The 17,795-nt window shown below is 49.7% G+C and overlaps 1 protein-coding gene across 1 annotated transcript in view; it reads right to left on the reverse strand.

Moving 5' to 3' along the window:
* XYLT1 (xylosyltransferase 1) overlaps positions 1 to 17,795 on the reverse strand; it is a 292,085-nt gene that overhangs the window by 264,025 nt on the left and 10,265 nt on the right. The gene's annotated exons all lie outside the window — the stretch shown is intronic.

Raw genomic sequence — 17,795 nt, forward strand, 5'->3', positions numbered from 1 at the left:
TGCCACCAAATGTCTGTTTTGTCACCTTGTGGACACGTGCTCACTCACACAAGCAAGCAATAAATTGTAAGTATCAGAATGGCATCTCAGAGTGGATCCACATCCCTATCTAGTTGTAGTTGGCACAACTGTGTTTTGTCAGTTATGTGTGTCCATTCTTTGATTTTAGTTATGTGGATGCGTAGCCAGGTGATAGGCCACAGAGACACTGGACCTGCGTTCCAGTCCCCCCTCCGCCCCTTGTTAGCTGTGCGACCATGGGGAAACAGAGACAGAATCTTATTTCCTCATCTGCAGATTCTGGATGGTAAGACCCACCTCATCATGTCAATGTAAGGGTTCCAGGCATTTATATTTGAAAGTGCTTGGCACGGTCTAGAGCCCACGGTTGGCCAAGAAAATACGCTTCCTTGTGTAACCTCCTCCTTGGCTCTCTGCTATGATCTGTGATGACCCAGGCTGGACATATCCAATGGGTGTGGGCCCCACACTTTAGGGTCAAAGGAAATCAGCATCATGTAGGAATTTAAGGCAGAGGCTACTGACGGAGAAAAGCCAAGTTCCCACACTTACTGATGTGGCTGTGAGCACTTTGCCCTCATCTGGAAAATGGGGATAACAGCATGCGTGCCTCTGTTCTGATGACTGAATGAGCTAATGGAGTTAGAGACCCAAAACAGTGCCAGGCACACACTAAGCATTAAATAAATGTTAGATATTTTGTTAAAATTATTATTTATTAGGTTAGTGTGCCATTATTTAGCTCCCCATCAGTTACATAAAGGTCTATGGGACAAACCCAGCTCACAGAAATGGTTTGTTTGGTTCACACAGGGTACTATTTTAAAAAATGATAAATTTGAATTAGTTGCCAAGATATATCTCAGATGACCCTGAAAAATTCAAGTTTCTGGATTCTTGTGAAACCTGAAAAAGCAGATAATCCTGGGCCTGATTCTCTCATAGCCAAAAGGCAGCTGAAGCCAAGGAGCCACCGTCCAGTTAAGGCAGAGTCTTCATTTTCTTCACCACAGTCCTCACTGCTCCCTACCACCCTACTCCTGTCCTGTAGAACATACTTACCCACCTGCCTGGCCTTAAGGGCATTTGGGTTTTTGACACTCGCTTTAATTTCTTAAACACTTGCCTCCATTTGAATCCTAAGGCCTTTTTTTTTTTTAATATCAAGTACTCTTAAGTAGCAACAGCAAGAATAGATAATGAATAAGATTAAGTCTTCCCTAAGGAAATCCACAGCAAGAGTAAGTGGCAGATAATGGCTGAGGATAAAGATAGAGTCAGATCAAAAAAAGGATAAAGAGGGGCGCCTGGGTGGCTCAGTTGGTTAAGCGACTGCCTTCAGCTCAGGTCATGATCCCAGGGTCCTGGAATCGAGCCCCGCATCGGGCTCCCTGCTCAGCCGGAAGCCTGCTTCATCCTCTCCCACTCCCCCTGCTTGTGTTCCCTCTCACACTGTCTCTCTCTCTCTCTCCCTGTCAATTAAATAAATAAATAAAATCTTTAAAAAAAAAAAAAAAAAGGATAAAGATCCAGCTCTCTGAAATAACCCTCCACACAGGACTCAAAAATGAGCTGCCAAAGCTTAAATATCAAAATTGTTGCCCTCCCCTTGCTCCTGTGATGGTTAATTTAGTACATCCATTTGACTGGGCCACGGGGTGCCCAGACATTTGGGCAAATATTTTTCTGGGTGTGTCTTTGAGAGTGTTTCTGTATGAGATTCACATTTGAGTTGGTAGACGAAGTAAAGCAAACTGCCCTCCCTAATGCGGTGGGCCTCGTCCAATCAGTTGACGTCTGACTAAACCAAACAGGCTGACCCTCCAGCAAGTAAGGGGGAACTCCTCCTGCTTGACAATCTTCACACTGGGACACTGGCCTTTTCCTGCCTTCACATTCAAACTGAAACACTGGCGCTTCCTGGTTGTTGAAACTATGGGCCTTTGAATTAGAACTTAAACCATCCAATCTCCTGGTTCTCAGTCTTTCGAACTTGGACTAGAACTACACGGTCAGCTCTCCTGGGTCTCCAGCTTGCTGACTGCACATCTGGGGACTCTGCAGCCTCCATAATAGCATGAGCAAATGCCTTACAGTAAATCTCTATCTATGCATCCTCTTGGTTCTGTTTCTCTGGAGAAACCTAATATGCACTTTCCTCCCCCATAAAAGGCTGTCCTCAAATTGATGGTACAGAACTTACAACCGATGGCAGATCAGCATCAAAGAACCACACAGAGCCCCATCTCTTCCTGCAAACTGTTGTGTAAGCTGAGGAGGCTCAACCACATGGAGGTCCATCGGCGGTGACAGGCTGCCTGAAGTGTCTTTTTTTAGATCCTGAAGGTCCCACAGCTCTGGATTTTCAGTGAGCTTGGTGGGTTCTTCTGCCTTGATGGAAGGAGTAGAAGCCACCTCAGGGGATGCTGGGAAGAAGTGGAAGCATCCTCCCGTAAGCCTTTGCAGCCCTCTTCCCGCTTCCCCAGGGAATGCTGGGAAGAAGTGGAAGCATCCCCCTATAAGCCTTTGCAGCCCTCTTCCCGCTTCCCCAGGGAATGCTGGGAAGAAGTAGAAGCATCCCCCCATAAGCCCTTGCAGCTTCCCAAGTCCCCCATTGTACCCCAAGTCCAGCTGTCTGCATCCTTATTCTCTCCAAGGAGAGGAGAAAACGAGACCACCTCATTCCCACTAAAACAGCGATTTCATGGGTTAACCCTCTTCCAGAAGTATACTGAGAGTGGCGTTATGAGAGATTTGCATTTTCTTCTTCACACGTTCGTCTTTGTTTTCTAAATTTTTCCTCAATGAACATCTGTTGCTTCAATCGGCAAAGATAATAGAAGTTTTCCATTCATTGTGCATCCACAGCGGGCAGTGTAGCTCAGTATTTAGAGACTGGGGCCACAGAAGCCAGACTGCCTGGGTGCAAATCCTGACTCTGCTCTGTGACCTTGAGCAAAGACCTTAAGCCCCTTCATAAAACGGGGGTGAAAACAGTAGTTACCTCATAGGGTTGCAAGGATTAAAAGTCAAGCTAAGGGCTTAAAATGCTCTTGGCAAATGCTCCTTAAGTGCTTACTAGCACTATTATTGTTGTGGCTTTATAGTATTTATATATTTCTCATATTTATATATGGTATTATATTTATATAATACAAATACATATCTTTTTGTATTTATTGAGTACCCGCTGTATGACAAGCATTTGAAATACAGTAATAAGCAAATCCCATGAGGTCTTACCCTAAACGGAGGGTAAGGCCGTTATACACACACACACACACACACACAAACACACGCTCACTCACTCCAAGTCATTACCAAAGGTGATGGTGGTAATTTCCACAAAAGCAGGTGTAAATAAGAGGCCATCTTGGCTGGAAACGGATGTGAGGACTAACTTTGATCCTCCGCATGGTACTTAGCACCCAGAAGATGCTCACAAAATAGCAGCTGAATTGGAGCTGATTGGGCTGGCTTCAATCATTGGCAGAAAGATCTTCAAGAGCTGGGGCTGCAGACCCACCCCTCACCTAAGGAGGACCCCCCTCTCCCCGGCCTGCGTCTCACCACTGTGTTTTCCCTGCCACCATCCCTCAGCAGGATGACCTCAGAAGAAAGACCCTAACTGGTCTCCCTGACTCGATTCTCACCTTCTTTCAGGGCTCCCCCTAGCACCTAGTCCCCAGACGGATCTTGAAAATAACACTTTTTGTTCTGAAATAAGTTCAGACTTGCAGGAAAGTTGCAGACAGTCCAGACGGTTGCCGCGTGCCCTTCACTGAGACGCTAAACTGCAGGCTCTCTTTGAATTTCACCAGTTTTTCCACTAACGACCTCTGCTGTTCCAGGTTCCAATCCAGAAAACCATGCTGCATTTGTCATCATGTCTAGACCAGGGGGATTGTTTTAAAAGTTCAACGCCGATCATTTCCCTACCTTAAGCTCCACAAGGATTTCCCCTACGTTTTGGATGAAATCTGAACTCCGGGTGCGAGTTTCCAAGCTCCATGCTATCAAGCCCCTCCGCCCCTCCCCTTCCCTTGCATCTCGGCCACGCTCCCCTCCCTCCGTATGCCCCAGCACACAGGACTTTTGTCCCTTCTTGAAATCCCAAACTTGGTCCAGTCTCTGCACCTGCTGTGCTCTCTGCCTGGAAAGCGGTTTCCTCAAGGGGTCTCCCAATTGGTTCCTCAAGTTTAGGTGTGGGCACATGCCACCTCCTCTGAGAGGCCTCCCTCATCATCCCAGCCGAGCTGGCCCCACCCCACGGCAGTCAGCCCAGCACCTACGGCCCTTCCGCTTTCACGAGAGTGTGCACTGCTTCCCAAACCGCTCCTATTTATACATTTACGACTGATGGCCTCGCCTTCTCTGTGACACAAAGCAGACTCCTTGCCCGTCTTGTTCATCATTTCACTTCAGGTCCCTAGGACACTACCTGGCACATAGTAGATGCTCCGTAAATATTTCCGAAACTAAGAGTAGAAGGAATGACTAGATAAAGGAAGGGTACCTGTTTTCAAATGTTCACAGATGTATCCCAAGAATCTAGAACTGTGCCTGCATATAGTAGGTGCTCAAGAAATACCTCTTGAACGAAATGTTGGTCACTGACTTGGCCCAAGAACCTAGCATAGTGCGTGGCCCATAGCAGGTGCCCGATAAATAGTTGTCGGATGAATGGTACTTGAATGCACGCTGTCCACTTTCAAAGAAAGAGGTGACCACAAAAGGGGAGTCAGGGGAGGCCACGTTCCCACCCAGGGATCTCTCTCAAGAGGTTGCCAGCAAGGAAAGCTGGGAGCCTTCCCAACAGCTGCGCGGACATCTGTTTGGAGAGTGCACCCGGCCCGCGGGCCGTGCTGAGGTGGTGGCTGCCACCAGGCTGGCCCTGGACTCTGCGGAGAGGCTCCCGGACTTGTCCGGGAAGACGCACCCAGCATGGAGGCTCCTCAGCGGCCCCGGGATGCAAAGTTGCTGCCGAAAAGGCCACTGATTAATAGCCTCTGAGGGTCTATTGTCTGAATCCTGTCACCAGAGGAGAAACAGCTGTTTACAGTTTGTTTATTCATCTCCCTTTGGAGCCTTTTCGGAGGAAACACAAACGCTTGTTCTCCAGGGCACAATTCGGCAGCTGAAGGGAGCGAAGAAAACGGTGTTTATTCTTAACAGCATAAAGAGGGGGGACTCTTAGGAAGTTTGGACACTAGTGGGAAGATGGTTCTCTGGGAGGCACCAGACCTCATGGTGGTCTTGTACAATGTCAGCCTCTCGAGGGATGCCTGAGAGTCTGATCCAACTCCCAACTGAAAATTTAGGTAGGCGAGCACCCACAGATATGAGAAACCTGGAATAGCTCCTTAGGCTTGGAAGTGAGAAAGGAAAGTGATCACCTGTTAATAAATACAGGTGACATCCTATACGAGGCCACCATGTACAGTTGTGCAGGTTGGGCACTGCACATAGTTCCCAGTGAGGGAGAAATCTAGCCATGCTCCATAGTCCAGGACTGTTCTCTTCAGAGGAAGGAACACCTTTCTTATGCATAAACACTGTTTTCTGACCAAGCCATGTCTCTGCCTGGAGTGGCGGGCACTTTTCTCTAACACATAAAGGCACCATGCAGCAGCCTAAAAGCAGAGTGTCCACCGGACCAGGCTGGAAACTCACAAGAAGGATCAAGACCTTCCTTCCTTTCCCGCCCTGGACTTCTGGTTCCCACTATCTTTCCTTCTTCTTTCATCAGATTCATCCATCACCTTCCTGACAAAACAGCTGAAAAGAATGAATTCTCCATCTACTCAAGTCTTCCCATAAGGTTTACCTATATGGTGGAGGTAAGCAAGGCCCTCTCACAGGTCTGAGAAGGAAGAGAAGGTGCCAGAAACCTTCTGCTGGGTCTGTGGGCAACTGACTATGAGCTAGGGACCCCTGATTCCCTCAGGGATGAAATATGGGGAAGGAGTCCATGTTTTGTTTAGAAACATGGGGTCAGGGACACAGGGGGGCCACGGGTAGGCTGGGGTAAGGGACAGGGAGAAAGGAGAACCAAAGGCAGAAAAAGCTCTGGTCAAGGCCAGCACTGCACCCACGAAGTTCAAACACATCCCAGAAAGTAGCCCTCACTTCTGGTCCCTGAAGGCCCAAGAAAAACCTCTCCCTGCTCCAGACAGAGGCCCTGGTGGCTAGTACGGATCCTGGGGTCAGCACATTCATAGCCACCATGCTTCCTAGATGGTGAGCAGGGAAGGACAGGCCCCGAGACACACCACCAAGCTCCTCTCCATTCCCTGTTCTCCGAGGACGCCTCATGCCCACACCTGAACGCCCTGCTCCTAAGATGGCTCAGCCGGCTAGAGCACAGCTACGCGTACACAACACACACGCATGCACGCGCACCTCTCCACACGTGGCATCCCTTAGAGCTGCACCTCCAAGTCACCTGCTGGCAGGCCGGGTTTGCTTTCTTAGGGCCCTGACCACTTTCTGCTCCTCTTGTCGAGCTCAGGCGTCAGCACACCAGGACCCATGAACTACACCTGGCCCCCTGCCCGCCTTTGTAAATAAAGTTTTATTGGAACACAGGTATGGCCATCTGTTTATAGACTGTGCCCAGTTGCTTTCACACTTGAGGGACAGAGCTGAGTCATTGTGATGGGGACAATATGGCCCGTGGAGCCCAATACATTCACCGTCTGGCCCTTTCCAGAAAATGTTTGCCCATCTCTGCTCTAGAACGTTTGTTCATGTATTTATTAAAACATTTATTATTGATTATCTGCCTTCCCCCTCTAGAATGTTAACGCCACAAGGCAGGGGACAGTTTTGTCCAGATAGATTTCCAGCTCTTAGTACCTGACAGGTGCGAGGCACTCGGTAAGTATGTCCTGAATGGAGAAATGAATGATCGTTAACTGTTCGCACTGCTCAATGTGGGAGGTGATGTTATCATCCCATCTGGCACATGAGGAACCGGGGCTCCAAATGGGCTGGCGGCACTGAGCAGTTTCACGGCTGCTCCATGATGGCATCAGGAGATGGACCCAGGCCTTTCCACTAAAGAGGGTAGACCCCTCTTTAAACAAGCGGTGTGGCTTCTAGAACCACACGGAATCTCTTCTGCCTGTCTCACCCCATCTATGCATCCGTTCTCATCCTGCCTCACCCCCTCAGGGCTGGTAAGGGGACCGGAGATCAAAGCAGCAGCTTTTTTTTTTTTTAATCTGGCATACATTTATTTTTATATTTAAAAATGTGTGGTTTTTTGTTTTGTTTTGGTCTGTTTTTTAGAAAGAGAGTGCACACTAATTGGGGGGTGGGCAGTGGGAGAGAGAGAATCTCAAGTAGGCTCCATGCCCAGCATAGAGCCCGATGCGGGGCTCGATCCCACAACCCTGAGAGCAAGACCCAAGCCAAAATCAAGAGTCAGACCCTCAACCAACTGAGCCACACAGGCGCCCCTAAAAACAAATTTACTTAATCGTTGCAATAACCATTCGAAGTTGGGACCACTGTCATTCCCACTTTACAGACAGAACATTGAGGCAGAAAGATAGTATGACCGGACTGAGCTCATACAAACAGTAAGGGATTCCAGGATTCTAGGCCTGTTTCTAATGACTAGGCAATGCTGCCTCTTCTAGAAACGAGGTGAGCTACACAGGCCCCAGAATGTCAAGTTCAGAAAGCACAGTGCTCCTTCCACACTTGCTCCTGGTTCTACAGGCGGGAGGAAGGTGGGAACATGGGAGGTTACAAGCATTCCCATGTAACCCTTCTAAAGACCCGGGGAGTTGCTCTGAATTTGAAACGATCTGAAGGGAAGCTCAACCAACCCTCAATGGGGAACAGCCCAATGAGAACGGAGGCTAGCCCTCCCCAGCCACCCCTCAGGCGGCCCCTCCACAGGGCTCAGGACAGCCCATGCCTCCTGCAAGCCCAGGAGCCATGGCCAACGTCACTGGGCAAACAAAAAGGAGCCTCGGAATGTCCCTTGGCCTCAAAGGACAAGGGAGTCCTCATGCTTGCCTCCTCCCTCTCTCGGGGAGCCTACAAATTGGAATCTTCTGAAAATGGTTTCCATAACTCAGTTAGCAGCAATCAATTATTCATGACCTCGCTTCCCACAAACTCATAGACTGTCACTGTTAGCAAGATAATTTCTGGACTCTGCCCAACGGCCCTGCTCTAAGCTGTCAAGCAGCCCACTGTTCATTTCCTCCCTTCCCCAAAGACCCCCAGGGCCTGCCAACCACTAGCCACCTCGACCCTGGGTGGAGAGATGGGATGGGGAAGGCCCCTAGGTGCCCAGAGCCCGGGAGGGTCCCAATAGCCAGGGGCTGCCTGACTCACTTTGGGCTTTTGGGGCAGAATGTCTGACCTCGGTTTAATCCAACTGGAAAACGGCTCAAGAATTCCAGACCCAGTGCCAGGCTCTGGGATGAATCCCACGTTATTTTATAAAATGCTTCAGGCTCCAAAAACATTGTGTTCTCTAGAAAGCATGACTTGTGAGGGTCTCCCAGACATGCTGTCACCCTGCCAAGTTCATGGTCAAGAATGTTTGCTACTTGGCAGGGGTTTATGAGCCATTAAGACCACCATTAGTTTTTTTTTTTTTTTTCTCCAAAACACTTAAGGCAGTCTTTAGGAATATGTTCTCATATCTCGGGGAGAAGAAGAAGGATGCTACCTGACACCCCGGGGAAAGACTTTCAGGGTCTGACGTCAGACCCACAAGGGGTCGAGCACGAGCTCTGCCGGTTAAACAGGCGTGATTCCCTGCAAGCCACCTTTGCTCTCTCTCAGCCTCAGCTTCCATGTCTGAAAAATGGGAGAGTAACAGAACTTGCCCCTCCCCCAGGGCTGTGGTAAGGATTACATAAAACGGCACCTATAAAAACACTCAGTGCCTAGCTGGCTCCATCACAGACACCATGGCCTCTTTACTTACTTCTAAGACCCCGTGGCTTGGCAGAGGCATCACCAATTTCCTAAGTCTGGGGGCAATGGGGTGTGTGAGAAAGCATTAAGGAAATGTACACACGAATTGGTAAAATTCATCCTGGGTCTTGGAAATACTATTTACTATACAGGAAAAATATGCAGCTAAAAATGAGATCAATTATGATCATTATTACAATCTCTACCTTAATTTTAGGTGAGGAAGCGGGTATGAAAAGGTCACGTGACTGGCTACTCACTGGGAACAGGATCCTGTCCCTTAGCACCCCGGACGGAGGGAGGAAGGAGAACCAGACAGCCCCACCTTCTAGCTCCTCCTTCCCTTCCTCCTCCTTCTCCTCCTCTTCCTACAAAGATTAAAAGTAATAACACTAGCAAGCACTTTATGGTCCTTAATATGTGTCCAGGCCCTGTGCTAAATGAATTACCTGTATCCACTCACTTATTTTTCCCAACGACCCTCTGAGGTAGACACCATTACCCCCTCGTTTTACAGATGAAGAAACTGAGGCACAGCGACTTCGTCTAACTTGCCTATACTTACACAGCTGGTAAGTGACAGAGCTGGGATCTGAACGCAGGCAGCCCAGCCTCTGAATCCACCTGCTGGAGCGCCTGGGTGGCTCAGCTGGTTGAACATCTGACTCTTGATTTCGGCTCAGGTCATGACCTCAGGGTTGTGGGATGGAGCCCCGAGTCAGGCTCTGTGCTCAGCACCAAGTCTGCTTAAGATTTTCCCCCTTCCTTTCCCCTCCCGCTCTGCTCCCCAGCTGCATCTGTGTGGGGCTGGCCAGCGTGCCCGGAGAGGGGGAGGGGGAGGGCACGGTCTGCAGCCCCATCCTGGGTAAAGTCTCCTGCGACAGTAGCAGTCAGCCTCTCGCCTGCCCTGTCTGTGGGCTTGGAGAGCCCAAGAGGGCAGGAGGAGACTGGAGGCCTGCCAGGCCTGGGACTGGGGAGGCCTCCCCTACAGGCAGGAGGGTAGGGGCAGGGCCAGAAGCTGGGAGAGAGACCCTCCCCCGGGCCACCTGGTTCCAGCCAATCGGGCTGCGCATTAGGTAACATGGGGTGGTTAGGAGCTTGCGCTCTGATTTGCCCCTTCCCAGCTGTGCAACCCTGGGGGAGTTACTTCCCCTCTCTGTGCCCCACTTCCTCCCTCCACAAAACAGTGACTTCAACAATGCTCACAGCACAGGGAAGCATTAAGAGGAAAATGCTTGGCCCATGGTGAGTGATCACTAAATGGTCCCTGCTATTATTATTATAATTACCGTGCATGATCATCAGCGTCCTCATGCACAGACCTCTGTATCAGGTACCAACAACACACAGTGAACCCCAAGGTGGGGGAGCTGAGAAGAAACCTTGTAACCAGTTCTAGAGAAATCTTTGGCCTCTGGATCTTTAAAATCTCATTTTAAAGCAGGGCTCCGTAGCTCTGGCTTTTAGAGCATCTCTTCATCTCATCTCTCATGCAATTTCCAAAGGAAATGAAAACATTAACTGAGCAACTGCTATGCAACTACTAAGTTGCCATTCACTGTTCTAGCACCGGGGGTCCTTTGATCGAGTCAGCAGATCAGAGAACCACTGTGACGGTAACGGGGAACATCAATAAGGTCCTAAGAGACCGGAATTTATCATCAGGGAGAAGGGGGTGAATTCCGGGGGGAATAAGGCCCTTTCCGCACACAACCATGCCAGAACAGCCACCTGCACACACGGAGAAGGCTGTAAGGCTCCCAGGAGCTCCCTCCGTGAGGTGCAGGTCACAGGTGGGAGGAGGAAAGGTGTGTGTAACTTGGGCACCCAAGACCACAAAAGACCTAAAACTGAGGATCATAAGAGACCCCCTAGAAATCACTTAGTCCATTTTAAAGATGGGAACAGAGATGCCCTGACAGGCCACCCAAAGCCACACAAAGCAAGATGCAAAACAGGGGCTGGTGCCCAGCAGTCCCGGCTCCTGGAAGTCCAGACCTGCCCTGGAAAGCGCGTAAGCGATCCCAGCACGGCACAGCCAGAGCAGACACGGTCACCGGGCCTGGGGCCAGCAATCCCTTCCCTCCACCAACTCTGTGGGGCGACGCCACCTGGCTGGGGGGTGGGAGGGGCGGGCAGGGCGCCACTATCGAACAACGGGACTCAGGACAGGTGCGTTCTGATCCGGAGGCGAAAGGAGGGAAAGGGCTCCTCCTACTGGAGGGGCAGGGGGCGCTCGGAAAAGCCCCCCTGCAATGGTAGGCGTGTTTTCTCTGGGAGGTGGGGGGCCCGCCACAGCCGAGAAGACCACTGGAAACAGAACAGTTTCGTACCATCGGTGGTCAACTTTGTTCATCTGTTGAGTTCCGCCTCCAAATCACAGTAGGTCGAAGCCAAGTTTGGAAACACCCACAAACAGAGCTGCAGGGAACCTTGGTGAGAGAGCACTTGACGGTGGCAGGAGGCTACTGCAGGCCCTGCTCTGGGCTCAGGAAGGTCACCCTCTGTCCCCCTCTCCCTTCCCCCCGTCCATGCCTGACCATCTCCCAGTTGTCTCATCTTAAATGTCACCTCCTCGGCAAAGCCTGCCCTGATGACCCCTTCTCCTCCATTACTCATGGTCCCCCCCACCAGAACATGACCTACAGATGGGCAGGGACCCCGTTTTACTCACTGCTCCTAGCACAGTGCCTGGCACACAGCAGGCCTCGGGCACCTGTGTTGAATGAATAAGTAAGTATGGCTGAATGCCCTGGGCAAATCTGTACAGCTGTGTTCTCGTGTCAGAGTTCTAGCACACGATGCCTGGGGGATGGCCAATGGACGTTGCTGGGAGGCCACCAAAGTCAACCCCCAGCTAAGCAGGTTGACGTCCCCTTTCTGCTGGAGAGCAGCCAGCTCCGTCCTTAGTGAGATCGAAGCCTCTTGCCCGTCTGCCCAGAGAGCACTCTCCAGCAACCTCCCCACCCCAAGCAGGTAACTCCAGGACAAGGAGAAGGCTGGCTTTACGTGACCCCAGGCAGGCGTCACATCTGGGGGCAGAGCTCACTGGGTACCAGCAGAGAGTCCTCGGATTCTACAGAACATGACCTAGCAGCCTTATTATTCACGAGGAAGGAGGTCAGTAGGAAAAAAGGATGCAAGGTTTGCTTTGCCTCAAGAGATAATAATCTCACCCACCCGCCTGGATACCATGAAACTGCAGGGACTCCTCCCCATTGCTTCCTCCGCTCAACCAGCCTCTGCAGAAGCAATGAGCAACCACTGGGAGTGAGGAACCTGCTGCGCATTCACCGACTGCAACCCCAGGAGGAACCAGACTAACGTTTTGTGCTGGCCAGTCGTTAGAGGATCTCATGGCATAACGCCTCCGCGCTTATGTCATGTTTCATGAATTTCTGGTTTTATTTTCATTTACGGCCCTTTCCTACTTTCTTTCGGTTTGTTCTCAATGAGTTCAAAAATAAAAATAGGGGCGCCTGGGTGGCTCAGTGGTTAAGCGTCTGCCTTCGGCTCAGGTCATGATCCCAGAGTCCTGGGATCGAGCCCCGCATCGGGCTCCCTGCTAGGCGGGAAACCTGCTTCTCCCTCTCCCACTTCCCCTGCTTGTGTTCCTTCTCTCGCTGTGTCTCTCTCTGTCAAATAAATAAATAAAATCTTCAAAATAAATAAATAAAAATAAAAAGTGGACTCTCGTGTTAATCATTTTAATCTTTCACGTTTAATGTCAAAAGCTAAAGTGCTTTGAAAATAGGCTACAGGGGCGCCTGGGTGGCTCAGTCGGTTCAGTGCCTGACTCTTGATTTCAGCTCTAAGTCATGATCTCAGGGTCATGAGATGAGCCCCAGGTGATGCTCTGCACTGGGCGTGAGCCAGCTAAACATTCTCTTTCTCTCTCTCCCTCCCTCTGCCTCTCCCCTGCCCTCCCGCCCCAGCTTACTCTTTCTCTCTCTCTCAAAAAAGAAAAGAAGCTATAAATTTTCCTCTGGGCCCAGCCTTAACCTCATCCCATAGGTTTTGATATGAAGTATTCTCATTTTCATTAACAACCCTACGATCAGAAATCCCAGATTTGGTTTCTTCCCTGATTTATGAGTTATTTAGAAGAGGTTTGTTTGTTTAAATCTCTAAGTGATTGCCTTTGAGAGGCTAGTTTTAAATATATCTTATTATTGTATGAATGAAGCCTGAAAGATTTCTACTTTTGAAATCTATTACATTTCTTTTGAGACAAATTAACTGTGGATTTTAATTAGGGCATCTTAGCACATCTAGACAACAGTGTTTGAAAAGAAAAGGCCATCCCCTAGAATAAACATCGACTCACACATACGCACATCTACCTTCGTAAAGAAGAAGGTAAGCGAACCATTAACTTGGTGGGAGACCCAGAACTGCCAAAATTTAAGGATTAAGTTGCTCCAATCTAGGAATTCCACAGCCAGGAATCATACCCACGATGGCACTGAGGCTCCGCCGCCCCATTTTAAAGACTAAATCTGAGCCTGCCAGAGACGGAGCCAGATATCACATTAAATTACAGCTGAGACTGGGTTTCGTGAACGCAAACCCCTTCACCGCGGAGTCCAGCTTTCTTCTCAAAGGAATATTAAAAGAGCAGCAGACAGTCTCCTCTGGTGACCTGAAGTGTGTTCATCGGACAGGGCACAGGCAGCAAGCAGGCTCCTAAGACAAGCAGGACTTGACTCCTGGGGAGAGCGGGCCGGCTAGAGAAGGAAGCTGACCGGGCTCTTCCGACAAGCCCCAGAAAGAACATTCAGTCATTTTTCAGGCAGTGCCAAGCAAACTTGCGCGATGGGTGGATCCCGGGGAATCCTGGCCCTCTCCTCCCAACCCTGGGAGGACCTCTGCCTGCAGAGGTGGGACAGTGGCAGGTGGAGGGCCAAGTCTGCAGGAGCTGATGCAGGAAGGACCCGCGCCGCTCAACAATGCTGATCAGGGGGGCACACGGAGGCCGCTCCTCAGGGGGAGTCTCAGCTCCAAGGCTGTGGCCCACGTGCCATGTTGGCCGTCCCAGAAGGGCCATCTCAGCACGGTGTTTCAATGAGAAATGACACATGCTACTGGGGGCTTGAGATCTGATTGGGGATGCAGAGCTACATCCATCTGCTTCCCAGCAAGGAAGCCAGAACAGCGAAGAGATAAACAGAAGTCAATCAAAGCAGAGTGTGACATGGAAAAAAACTCGCCTAATTCTGCCGGACTGGTTTTGCCGCATAAAGAGAAGAGTCATTTGGACAATATGGCTTCAGCATAAGAAATGAAATGATGGCACCATTCCCAAAAGCAAGCGAAAGCAGTGAATGTCAGGCATGTTCCCGACATCCTTGAAGGTTCTGAGCTGGAAGAACAGCGCACCCTTAATGAACTGCGGTTCTACTGACCCTCTGTTTTGCAAGACTAATTACTTCTTTGGAGAGTAAGCCTGGGTCCAGAGTTTCAGCACACGCAAGTATCACCAAGCAGGAAAAGTAAGACTTCCAAATGAAAGTACGTTTGTCAAAATCAACCCGTTCAAAACAAAACCAAAAAAAAAAAAAAAAGTGCTTAAACCAATTCCTCCTAGGTCCGTACCGAACAGAAATGTTTACCAAACCTATCTGTTTAGCAAGAGACCTGCACAAAAATGCTCATGGCAGTGCTATGTCCCAAACTGGGAATTTCCAAAGGCCCATAAACACAATGGATATGTAAATCGTGGTATATTCCACAATGCAATACAACACAACCATGTGATGAACAGTGACAAACACGCGACACGATGTAGACTCAGAGTTACCACCCAACATTTTACCAGATAGTAAAGGTCTTGGGCTTTGGGGGCCACATGGCCTTTGTCCACACTACTCAACTCTGCCTTTACAGGGCAAAAAAGCAGCCACATCCAGTATGCAAATGAATTGGACATGGCTGTGTTCCAATAAAGTTTTATTTATGCACCCTGAAATTTCAATTTCATATACTTTTCACATGCCATGAAATGTTATTCTTCTTTTGATATTTTTTCTCCCCCAACCACTTAAAAATGTGAAATCCATTCTCAGCCCACAGGCCACGTGGAAACAGGCAACCTGGATCTGGCCCGAGGGCTGGAGTTGGCCAATGTCTGATATAATCTCACATAATCTCATCTCACATAATGCTAAGCAAAACAAACCAGGGACCAAGTTGTACAGATCGCGTGATTCTGTTTCTAAAAAGAAGCAAAAGTAACCTATGGGGTCAGAAGTCAGGGTTGCCCAGGAGATGTGGGAACTGGAAGTGGGAAGGAGAAGAACCTTGGCAGGGCGTGGACGGGCAGCGAGCTGTCAGGCTCTGTGCTCTGGATCTGGGTCCTGGTCACAGGAGCATGGCCACTGGTGGACCTGCGCATTTTATGATTTGTGCACTTTTGGGTACGTATGTTCTATTTCTTTTTTTTTTTTTTAAAGATTTTATTTATTTATTTGAGAGAGAGAATGAGATAGAGAGAGAGCATGAGAGGGGGGAGGGTCAGAAGGAGAAGCAGACTCCCCACCGAGCGGGGAGCCTGACACGGGGCTCGATCCTGGGACTCCAGGATCATGACCCGAGCCGAAGGCAGCTGCTTAACCAACTGAGCTACCCAGGCGCCCCGTATGTTCTATTTCAAGAGAAACTTCGCGAGTTGTTAAAGTCAAGGCAGGCCCACTCAATGTGCTTCAGAAACAGAAGTGTAAAGAGAATCACAGCCGTCCTGTTACATTAGCCAAGAGTCCTTCCCTATGGCTAGGCATCGGCCGAGGCTAGAGTATTTAATAAGGGGCAGATCTGAGTCTCCATCCCTCTAGGTGTTACCACATTTGCTTCTAGACGGAGGTGTGTTCCATGGTTCAAGGGAGCGCGCCAACCTCAGACTCCGGTCAGGTTGTTTCCCTGGGTGTTTGTGGGGAAAGACGCTGTTCACCTGACTCCCTGCTCCTCCTCGCATGGAAATCTGCCATCAATCCCATTAACAGAAACGGCATCTGGCAACACGCAGGGCCTCCAACCTGCAGTGAAGCCCGTGCTGGACACACACAAAGGAGGAAGGCCAGGCCTGGCTTCCGTGTGATTCCGAGGGAATAGGCAGTTCATTATTTCTTCTTAGAGTCAGCAGCCGAGTCTCACTAAAAGCTGTGCTTATAATTATCGCTGTAATTATTCTAATACAAATGAGCAACTTATCAAAATATTATCCTATAGATGCTCCCTCACCGCTCCAAGACTAGTGGGGCAGGGTGGAGCCTACCACCCCTGCATTGCTCCGTGGGCCAGGTCGGCGGGAACTTTGGTGACGGGACTTCTACCAGATGCCCAGCTCACCAGGGCCCGTCCTCTGTAAAGAGGCATGTTTCGCACTTTCCCTGGCGGTGGTGACACGGGGTGACCACCCGCCCACCGCCGGGTCCTGATGCTTCCATCCATGCAATGGGCGGACAACCAATGCCAACCCTCTCGCAGGGCCATTCGCAAGAATTCCCAACCACAACTGCTCTGGGAAAACACTCAGTGTGACTCACACATGCACGCACACATGCACTGTATGGGCTCCCTGGTCACCCCGCCCGAGCTCAAAGTGCAAGTCTGCTGCTCTGTGACTTTGGGCAATTCTTCACTCTGTGCCTCAGGGTCCCCAATCTGTGAATGGGGACAATGTCATGAAGTGGACGTCAACAATTCAGCAAGATAACCCAGGAGGTGCTGCTTAGCACAGTTAATACATAACAGCAGTGACTCTCACCATCCTCCTCCTCCTCCTCATTATTTTGAGAGTTGAAAACTCGTATCCTAACAGCAGTCTTTCAGGTCACACAAATAAGCAACATCGAGGGGTGGGCTCCCAGGCAAACCGGGAAGTGGGACCCTAGGTAGAGGGGCAGCCCCATCTGCCCTCCCCCAAACGTGTGCTTCTTTGGTAATGAAGGCCAGAAATACACATTTTTTTTTTTCTTTTTTTAGAGAGAGAGAGGAAGGGGCAGGGGGAGAGGAAAGAGAGAGAGAATCTTAAGCAGGTTCCACGCCCAGCACAGAGCCCGATGCAGGGGCTCGAGCTCACGACCCTGAGATCACAACCTAAACCGAAATCAGGAGTCAGATGCTGAAATGGACTGAGCCACCCAGGCGCCCCCAGAATTTCCAATTTTTAAATAGGAACTCCAAATTCAATTTTTACTTGAAATCACTGATGTTTATATGTTGGCCAGTAATTTAAATTTTTTTTAACAAAAGAAGGAGGAGGACGCGAACCCAGGGCTGCCATTCCTCCAGCTGCAGCCCAGACCCGGCCCACGGGAAGTGAGGTTTGCCCCCTCGGTACTTTCTCATGTCCGCTTTTGTTGGAGGTTCATACCGCTTGCTCTCTCTCTGAAGGAGAGTTGGTTGGCTTCACGTGATTTTTTTCACCCTAAAAGAAAGCCAAAATAGCAGTCAACCCCTGGACCTAAGAAGTCAATCCAGGCTGTGCCCACTTGTGAACCCGGCCGTTTTCTGTGAATGCACCTCCCCTCCACATCACCTCTTCTACCCTGGTCACTGTCATCACCTCGTTTCCTAAACAAGAGGGATTCAGATGTAACAATTCAGAAACTATTCCTGAATAGGACTAAGGGAAAAAGCAGGTAATGAGAGTATTTTACATCACAAATGGAATCTTCTGTAACCGCCTGATGACAAGCAAATGGGGTTCTCTGTTTGTGTCTTTTATAAACTGCCTGGTCTGAGCTGGGGATAAAAGAGAGAGAGAAAGAGAGACAATGAATAGGCTTTTATTTCAAAGAGAACATCTGCAAAGCATGGTCCTACATTAA

The sequence above is a fragment of the Leptonychotes weddellii genome, chromosome 5, assembly GCF_054177405.1.
Source record: "Leptonychotes weddellii isolate Sample4059 chromosome 5, ASM5417740v2, whole genome shotgun sequence".
Lineage (NCBI taxonomy): Eukaryota > Metazoa > Chordata > Mammalia > Carnivora > Phocidae > Leptonychotes > Leptonychotes weddellii.